We start from the raw sequence: 9,508 nt of genomic DNA on the forward strand, positions 1-9,508 counted from the left end.
ATTGATCACATCGCTCAGGATGCTGCAAGTGACCTATTCGGGTCACGTGGTATCAACAGTGATGGGTTGAAGCTCGAGTTAAGTGTACATTGTGCTGTCGTAAGAACCCCTCTACATTTGCAAATGGGTGACCTCATTTTGAATCGTTCATTTCTTTTATTCCTCTCTTTTTAACCTCAATTGGTGAGATGGATTATTTGTTTGGTTAAACACCAGTCAGCAATTTGTATTTTCGTTTTTGCCTTACGATGCATGCGTGCCCTTCTCCATTGGTGCCATCTGCATGCTTTTTCTCATCGGCATCTGAGTTGTTCTTGACTCGAAAGTCGACTTGTCCCACTGCGTGCATCGCTTTAACAAAATTAATACCCGAGCACTCCTAACAATCTCTAATGAAGTTACGGCCCGCCTTTTATCCCCCCCCTATTTTTTTTTGTAATGGTGTGCTTTTTGACTTGAATCCGAATGGACTTGCTGCCCTGCAGCCAACTGCCATTTTTGATGGTTATTGTTGTTTTATTTTTAACTCTGGTGGGGTGTTGGGGCGAGCCATACACCTCTTAAAAAAATATTGCTTCCTGTTCCCACATCAGATCACGCGCCATGTGATGCTGTCCCAGTGGTTTTCATGAGCGAGGAGCTTTGCAAGTTGCTTTCATTAACTTTGTTATATATATATATTAAAAAAAATCCTCGCTCTGATGCTTGCAGGCCATCTAAAGCCATTGGTCTGTTCCCCTTGACGAGGAAGGGATACCGAAAGCACGAATTGCAGTTTGTATATGTAATTTGTGCGTGGTGTGTATGTGTGTAATTAAAATGCCATCTGTCTAGTCCGCTTTTTGAGTTTTCTTTCCACATTTTACCTTTTACTGTACTATTTTAGAGATGTTCTGGAACCGGGCGTAGTTGCGTGCGCCTGTAATCCGGCTACTCGGAGGCTTTGGTTGGAGGATCGCTTGAGGACGGGAGCTCTGTGCTGGGCTGTGCTATGAGAGGGTGTAGGGCAGCCCGGAATCATGGCGAAACCCAATCCTTATCCCTGTGTCGTAAGAGGCGACCAGCGTTGCGTCAGGAAGGGCATCCGGCATAAAACCTGTGCGAAATCAGTATGCGGATCACAACGGATGATCTGCTGTGGCGACCCCTAACGGGAGCAGCCGAAAGAAGAACAACAATTTTAGAGATGTTCTGGGTTCTTTATTCAACTGCCATTGAGTTTAATGGGATAAGTTTGATTTTTTTTTTTTCGCATATCCTGGAATATCCCACAATGCTTTGCAAAGTGCTAGTTTGCAATTTAAAGGAGTTTCGACCCAAAAGCGATATTACTGTCGTAATCTACCACCATCATATCGATCACCACCACCACCACCACATCAATCATCCTGAAGCAGTATCTTGAAAAGGGTTATGCTGGGTGATTGGCTGTTGCCTTCTCAAAAATCAGTCAGGACAAGAATTTGTCTTTGTCTTCACGGTGCTGGTGATAACTCGCCTCGACTTCATGAATGACACCATGGGATCTTCAATGTCTACCAAGGCCTTCTCCAGCTTATTGTTTATTTCAATGAAGTGTGCATTTATGCCTCACCCTACCTGTGAAGCACCAGGGTAACAGTTTATAGCTGGATTTGTACCACAATGAAACCGCCTCCCTGAGCCACTTGAGTTGTCATCGGTATAACTCGCATGGGTGTAAATGTAAGATGTGTTTCGCACGTTGTGAATGTTGGACCAGAGGTAAAGGTAAGGCTGCAGGGTAGCCTCGGGGATGCTCTCGCCTCTGACCCGTTTTCGCCTCTGATTCAAATCTTGACAAGACTACAACCTGTCATCCTGAGGTCTCGCAGGCAGCGTGATTCGTCAATGTGTGTGCCGTCCCCTCGGAAGGACGTTAAACAGGGCGTTCCATCTCCCGTCTGCCGGCATTAGTTGGTGGACGTTAAAGATCCGAAGTTGTCCTTCACGAAGAGTTGATGAGCCATCGCCGGCACCCTGAACAAATTACAAATTCCTGACATAACCTGCAGAGGGCATTACATCAGCGACACAGCCATGCCCTCAGCCAACAATGCTCCCCCACAGTCTTGTGCTGTACACGGAAGAAGAAGAAGGCAAAGGCAGAGCATGATTATTTTTCTTCCACACGGACACATTTGACCTGTGGAAGTGAAGTGGGTGCTCATGAAAAGCTCTGCTGGCCCGAATGTTTCCGAAAGGAAGGAAAAATACTGTGCAAGTCTGCATGACCAACTTGTCCTTACAGCCAAAATGGTTGACATCCCCATAACCGAACAAACCTTGCACTTTTCCCTTAAACGACCACAGTAATCCTAAGGAGCCATGTTGCATTAACAATTTTAAGCCACCTTGTTTCATTGTGGTCCTTGCAGAAACTTTTCTCATCACCATTCAGAAGACCCTTCTTGCGGAGAATGGTGAATTGTGCACTCGTTTGGTGTAAATGACCTCAACACCACAATTGTTGATCCTAATGGTCTGCATGACAAGTTGAACAGTCATTTGTTGATCTCTGAAGATCACAATTTGACTTGTTTACATTTGAGATTCATTTGAAACCTTTTCCTTTATTGATTTACTTGTATGCTTTCCAGACCTCCATTTTGACCCTGCAATCCACTATGCAATAAAATAGAATATCAGATCATAATTTACAATAATGACAAGCCCGTCGGTGAGACATCGTTGCGCGATACCGTCTCCCGGTGCTCTCCTTATTTGAGATTGGTGCTATAAGACCATATCCAAATCTGTATGACCATTGTGCACACACCTTTTGGGTGGTGACCCATTGCAGTACTCTGTTTTGAGAGATCTCTCTTCCCCCAACCCTCTACCCCACTGCACCCATGAATGCTTCAAAAGTATTCGATCAAGCACACCTCACTATGACCACACAGGTGGTTGGTAGTGCTGCGACAATTGTAGGCTGAGATCAATTTTGATTTTGACCCCCCCCTCCCCCCTGCAAGGTGTACCCACTCGCTTCACTCCACTCCCTCATCTCTTGATTCTGATCAATTCCACGGAATGGCTTGCCTGAATGGTCGACAGGCACAGGTCCTGTTTTTAGCCTTTCATTAGTGATGTTTTTCCAACCCTTGTACAAACCATACATGACCCTTTTGAGCAGACCTTTTTGATTGGCTGTGCTATCTTTTTTGTCCAACCTCTTCATGTGATCAGCCAGATATTTGGGCTTCCTGTGTGTGCACACCCATAGCACACCTTATTTTGTTTATTACCCTACGCGAAGCGAAAAAGCGGGGTTTAGCGATTGTTTTTGGGTTTTTTTCTACTCTGTTTGAATTCAATTGCATTTCATCTTTCAATTTCACTGTAGATCACAAATCGCCCTTTTGACACTTTCAACCCCATTCTGTTTAGCAGTACTTCGGCAAAATATTAAGGTATTTTACGTCATCATGGCCAATCAAATTTGCCCTTCGGAGACTTTTATTGTTGTTATTATTATATTTATCCCAAGACTGCACGGGGTAAAGCGTTCTATGGACTCAAAGTTCACTTTGTGTGGTTACCTGTTAGCTTTCCTATCAACACTGCCCCTCCCCAGGCTTGTAAAATAATTGCTTCTTTTTATTTTTATTTTTAACCCCTTCCATCACAGAAATGAGTTCTTATCTTCCTTGAGCAGAGTGTCAGTCGGTCATTGCTTTCCTTATCAATCTGGAAGTCAAGAATGGTAGGTTTTCAATTGGCCATTTTTCATGGCTTTACTGGGTTTGGTGGGGTTGGTAAATGAAAGTGCCCTCTGCCCTCTGCTGAAGATATTTGTTTATCGAGGACTGGATGGAAATTGATGACTGTATTCAGCAAACTACGGTGTCGCCATGTTGGGGACGCACCAGATTGGATTTTCGAGCTTGTTTTATAAATTATTTTGAGCAAAGCATATTGTCTCAACTTGGCTGATTGTATGAATTACTCGAAACAGGAGGAAAAACACAAACAAAAAGAGTAAACATGATTGGAGGGGAAGAGTACAATGAAGAACAAAATGCATCCTTTCTTCGAGATGCTGAATCTGTTGTTTTGAGCAAGACCTTGACTTTTTATTCTTTATTCAATAAGGAAGCATGTTTCTTATCAGCACCAACCAAGCCTTGCCACGTTATCCAGTCATCCCTGTCCACATCACTACTTTCTTCTTCTTCCTCTGTCTTTTGCTTGTTTAATAACTTCTTATTTCTGTTTTGATTTATTATTTCTACCCTTGCTTCGTTACTATCTCTGACAAATGTTTTTGTTTTCAGAACCCTTGCATTCAGAGTACAGTGTCTCCTTTGGCTAATATATATATATATATATATATATATATATATATATATATATATATATATATATATATATATATATATATATATATATATATATATATATATATATATATATATATATATATATATATATATATATATATATATATATATACTATTTATTATTATTTTGTACAAGTTCTCCGTTAACCTTCTTTTTTCATTTTTTACATGGTCTAATGCTCATGAAGGCGATGCAACACTAAGTACACATACAGACAATTACATGGGACAACATTGGACTTGGCTTGAGCCCAATGCAGCTGGGCGACCTCGGAAGTGACAACTTCCTGGAGCACTCAGAATCCCGGTGGTCAACTTTGTGACGTCTCTTTTCCTCTATGAAAATAAGAAGGAATCTTCTCTCCCCTTCCCCATGGGATGCCAACCCATGTAGTTTATCCGTGCTCCATCCTTTAAATGCTGAACATCGAGCGAGTAAGCACGTGCCCCTTTTAAATGTCTTTGGTATGGCTCTGCCAAGGCTGGAATTTAACCTCTCGCCTTCCATACGTAGAGTGAACGCTGTTATCTCATTGCTGTCGAGTCGAGTAATTTTGTCCCCATTTAACTAATTCAGCCAGAAACAATGCTGTCCAGGACTGCTCTTGATGCTTGCTTCTGAATATATCTACAGGACCATTTCACATTGCTCCTTTTGGATGGTGGTGCATCCTGTGTTTTTACCTCCGTCACCGAAGGTGGAAGAAGGTTGTCGTCACCCCTATCTGTCTGTTTTTCTTTTTTGTTTTTCTGTGCAGGATATTTCAACTTTCTAGATGCATTTGGACGAAACCTCGTGGACATGTTGGGTGTATGACAAGGACGAATTGATTTAATTTTGGAGAAGATCCGGATGTGAGAATTTTTGTTTTTTAATTTTCCAAGTGATTCTTCACCATTGAGAGATGAGGCAAAAAACAACATATATATCTCAAAAAATTATTTGGCCCAACATGTTGGACTGGATCAAGCATTGCGTGGCAGAGGTATGTGCTCTACTGAGTGGCCTCCGATTTCTTGTTCTGTTCTCCCCTCTCCATATTATAAAAAAAAGAATAATTTATCACATGAATAGTTTCTGATAAACACTTTTTAAGCACTTTTCTGTATTAATTATCATTTCATGCAGTCACTGCTGTCATTTGTGGCCAATAATTGTTGTATTTTATAATTGTGGTGATCCTAGGCCTAAGAAGGAGCTTTTGTATAAACACACGCACACAAACATGAGTAGATTTTTAACGTGAATTACAATGACATAAAAAAAAAAACACATTGGACATATGGGATTTGAACCTGAATTCCTAGTATCACGAGTCAGTGGTTCATGTGGGAACTCAAAACAGGCTGACCACACTTCCTGTGGGCTGTTACAAAAGTGCTGTCATATAACCTGCTTGCAACAAAATGATTGGTACCATACACTGTGTTACAGAGCATTGGTTCTGCTGAAGCAGTTTTTTGGCCAAGGGTCATGCTGGGCAGTTTGTCATCCCTCTCCCAGCAGTCGTTGGGCAGGAATTTAGAATTCGTTCATGGTGTTGGCGATAGCTCGCCTACTCTTCACAAAGGACACCATGGGATCTTTAACGTACACCAACTAATACCAGCAGATGGGACGTTCGGTTGAACATCCATCCGAGGGATGGTGCACACATTGATGAATCACCCTTCCTGTGAAACACCGGGATGACAGTTTATGGCTGGGTCAGGACTCAAACCCAGGCTCGATGACTTCGAGGTGAGTGTGCGTACCGCTCGGGCATCCTATCAGCCCATCATGTTTTTTGAAATTTATCTGTATGCAGCCTGTGGCTGCTTGGCTGCATCTGTTTATGGGGGTGTGTCTGTGCCACTGATGCAATACCCATGTTACCAGCAAGCTGGTATTCATTTTGCTGACCTTGGAAGGAGGACAGGCTGAGTCAACCCTACCTGGTGTTAATTCAACGGGTTCGCACGGGCTTGAACTTCAGACCCCAGGATCTTAAGCCGGCTACCTTAACCATTAAGCGAACACCAGGCCTATCCCATCATGGTAATGTACCTTGAGTCAAAAGCATCAACCTATTTGTCTACAAACTGTTTAAGTGAACATTTCTTTTTAGAATATCGAAGAACACTTTTTCCCTCTGTGTATTCATGACAAATGTGTCAATACGTGTTTCTGTGACGTCATACGCCCTTGGAGGTGTATTATGTTCATCAATCCCCCTCCTTGAGAGTACCCACAGTTCTCACCAGTCGCTCAGCAGCTCAAATGGCAGCCTTCTATGCCTGGGAGTAGGTTTTCACCCACCTGCGGCAAACTTACAGAAAGGCACTTCTCGGGCTGTTTTGTGGGGACCTGTCCTATCTTCGGAGGTCACCAGATGCTCTTCTTGTGTTCTCTTATCTCGGGCGGTCCTTACCAAAAGGGCAACCGGTTGAAAACGAAGTTCTTGCGAGACATCAGGCAGCTCTCCTTGAGGACCATCTTACCGCACCCCACCTATTGTTGGACATACGGACTTCTGCTGTCGGCAGATCTGACTTCCACCACCGACCTTCTCCCGCTCAACCTTTGCAAGGCCGTTTGGGAGGGGTTGGTGGACGGCCTGGAGCTGCCGGTGTGGATGGTCAGGATCGGATGCCTCTGCCTTGGGCCACAGTCGGTAATGTGCCCCCACGGCCTTGAGTAAGCGAGGGAGTCCAAATGGGCCTCCAGCAATCTCTGATTGCTCTTTTTTTCGTGTTAACTATGTGTTCCATTAGTTGGAAGTACTGATTGATCTGTGGAGGCCCAGGAATATGTTGAGTCAAGTCGATGAAGAAGGGTTGAAGGGAACAAATTAAAATGCAAAGTGCAAGACATGTCTGTTATTTAGGCCTGTCACATTTGCTCTACGGCGAGGATACGGCGGCCATACGCCCTCTGAATTGACAAACGTGCGGTGGCCGCAGAGTTTCTGTGGTGGCCTCAGGGTGGCCCTACACCGTTTGGCTATATTTTACAGGCCGTAGGGGTCGCCGTGGAATTATAGCGCGGAGTTATAACTTTTTTCATTTCTACGTTCGCGTAGCAATTCAACAAGCCGAAACAAAATAATTGGTTAAAAAAGAAAAAAAAAAAAGAACCCACTCGTTACCGTCTGTCTGGCCGCACGTTCGCCTTAGGGTCCCCCTGCGGTCGCCTTGCGGGCACCTTGCATTTGCCTTGAATTCTATGGCCACCGCAGGAACGCCCTAAGGTCACCGTGCGACATCAAATCAAAGACCGTACGGCACCCCCACGTTTTCGGTCTCCACAATTTATAAATACGCCGTGCGGCTACCTGAAAAATAAAAACGTGTGACTGCTACATTGTGTGACCTTGGAAATGCTGCGGCCACCCTATAATTGCTAGTGTCCGTAGATTTTGTAGACCCCACGGTCGCCGTGGCAGATGTGACTTCTCTCACATGCAGTTTCCCACACATGAGGCCTTAGCAAACGAGTAGATCTCTCTTGGCCCTCTTGGTCTTCAGATGCTTTCCGACAATGGTGAGCAAGGGACACAGACACTGATCTTTGAGAAGGACCAGGAGGCACCAACAAATTATTGATTCCTTCAATAGTGTTATGAATTTGGAATTCGATTGCACACAACATACAGGTTCCTTTAGTCAGCTATGTCGATAAGTGCTTGTTCCCTAGATAGCTCATCTTTCATTGTTTAAATGTTCAGAAATCGATTAGATGCGCTGCGGATCGATTTAATAGTTAGAGAACGAACAATGGAGACATCCCTCCCCCTCTTCTGCGAAGAGCAAGAAGAACCCTGCCATCCCGTGACTCATGTCAACAACTCCCTCCCACCCGTGGCTGAGCGGGGGATGGAGCACGAGGGCATGAGTCACGCCGGGAGCGGGGGAAGGGCAGCAGAAGGATAAGAGGAGATCTTTTCTTTTGTTCGTGGGCAGAGTTGGAGAAGGAAGTTGAGGGGAGTTGTTCAGCAGACAGTCGGGTCCTGCTTGGCCTGCGTTAGGGTTGAGGCCTTCAGAAGCTTTTCGCTTCGGCTGGCTCAGTGAGCTTCGGCTGCGGCCTGGCTCGGGAGGAGGCTTTTTGCTTTGGTGGTTCAGTGAGCTTCGGCTTCTGTTTGGCTCGGGAGAGTTTTTTTGCTTCAAGCTGCTTTGTTTTGGAAGGAAGTTGAGCCGGTTGCTCAGATTGAGCTGCGAATGGTGGCTTCTTCTTCTTGGTTTGTGGAGCTCTTTGTTCTCCATTTTGGTTCCCGGCTTGGTGCGACTCATCGACCTCTTCGTGGAGGTGGTTCCTCGGGGAAGTGACGCATCGACGGGAAAGATCGGCCCCTCTTCTCACCAGCACGTGTTGAGAAGCGTGGGAGGTGGTTCCTCGGGGAAGCGACGCATCGACGGGAAAGATCGGCGCCTCGTCTCACCAGCACGTGTTGAGAAGCGCGGGAGGATTCGCGAGAGCTCGGGAAGGATCGCGGCTCGGCGCTGGAGCCCGGGTCCGAACAACTTGAAGACCACATGAGGTGGAGAGGTTCGAGATAGGTTCTGGGTTTCAGCTCACCTGTCCTCCGAGCTGGAGCCTGTTATTAAAGGCCTCTGCCACCATTTCTTGGGTGTGTGTGTGTATGTGTGTGTGTGTGTGTGTGTGTGTGTGTGTGTGTGTGTGTGTGTGTGTGTGTGTATGTGTGTCCGTGGGCCCGTCTAATAAGTAGGAAATTGTTAAGTGCTTTGTGTGCTGTAAATGTTTGCATTGCATTTCGTATAGACGGTCGTAGTTCTTTTGTCGTGCTTTTGTTGCTTGTATAATTGCATACGTATTTTGCCTTGTTTAATTGCATACGTCCTTTATTATAATAAATGTCCCTGTGTGAATGTAAATCTGTTTGTTGCATCCATTCCCTCATTGAACTGCGCCATCTTCCACTCGGAATATAGTTGGTTTTTAAATAGCCGGAAAAGTGATCGGGTCCAACGGGACTGCGCGATAATACCCCGCTCGGTTATCCGAAAAGGAAGCGAGCTGCTTCAGCGGCTCGTTTCCAAGCGGTCCCATTGAGGTACAATCTCTCGGTAACCTACCCACGTGAATAATTAGGTAAATCGAAGATTTGGCGATTGGACCCTGTAGCACGGGTCGAGTGCGGACAAGG

This window comes from Eptatretus burgeri, chromosome 15 (assembly GCF_056783735.1).
Source record: "Eptatretus burgeri isolate ZD-2024b chromosome 15, Ebu_testis_v1, whole genome shotgun sequence".
In the NCBI taxonomy this organism is placed as follows: Eukaryota; Metazoa; Chordata; class Myxini; order Myxiniformes; family Myxinidae; genus Eptatretus; species Eptatretus burgeri.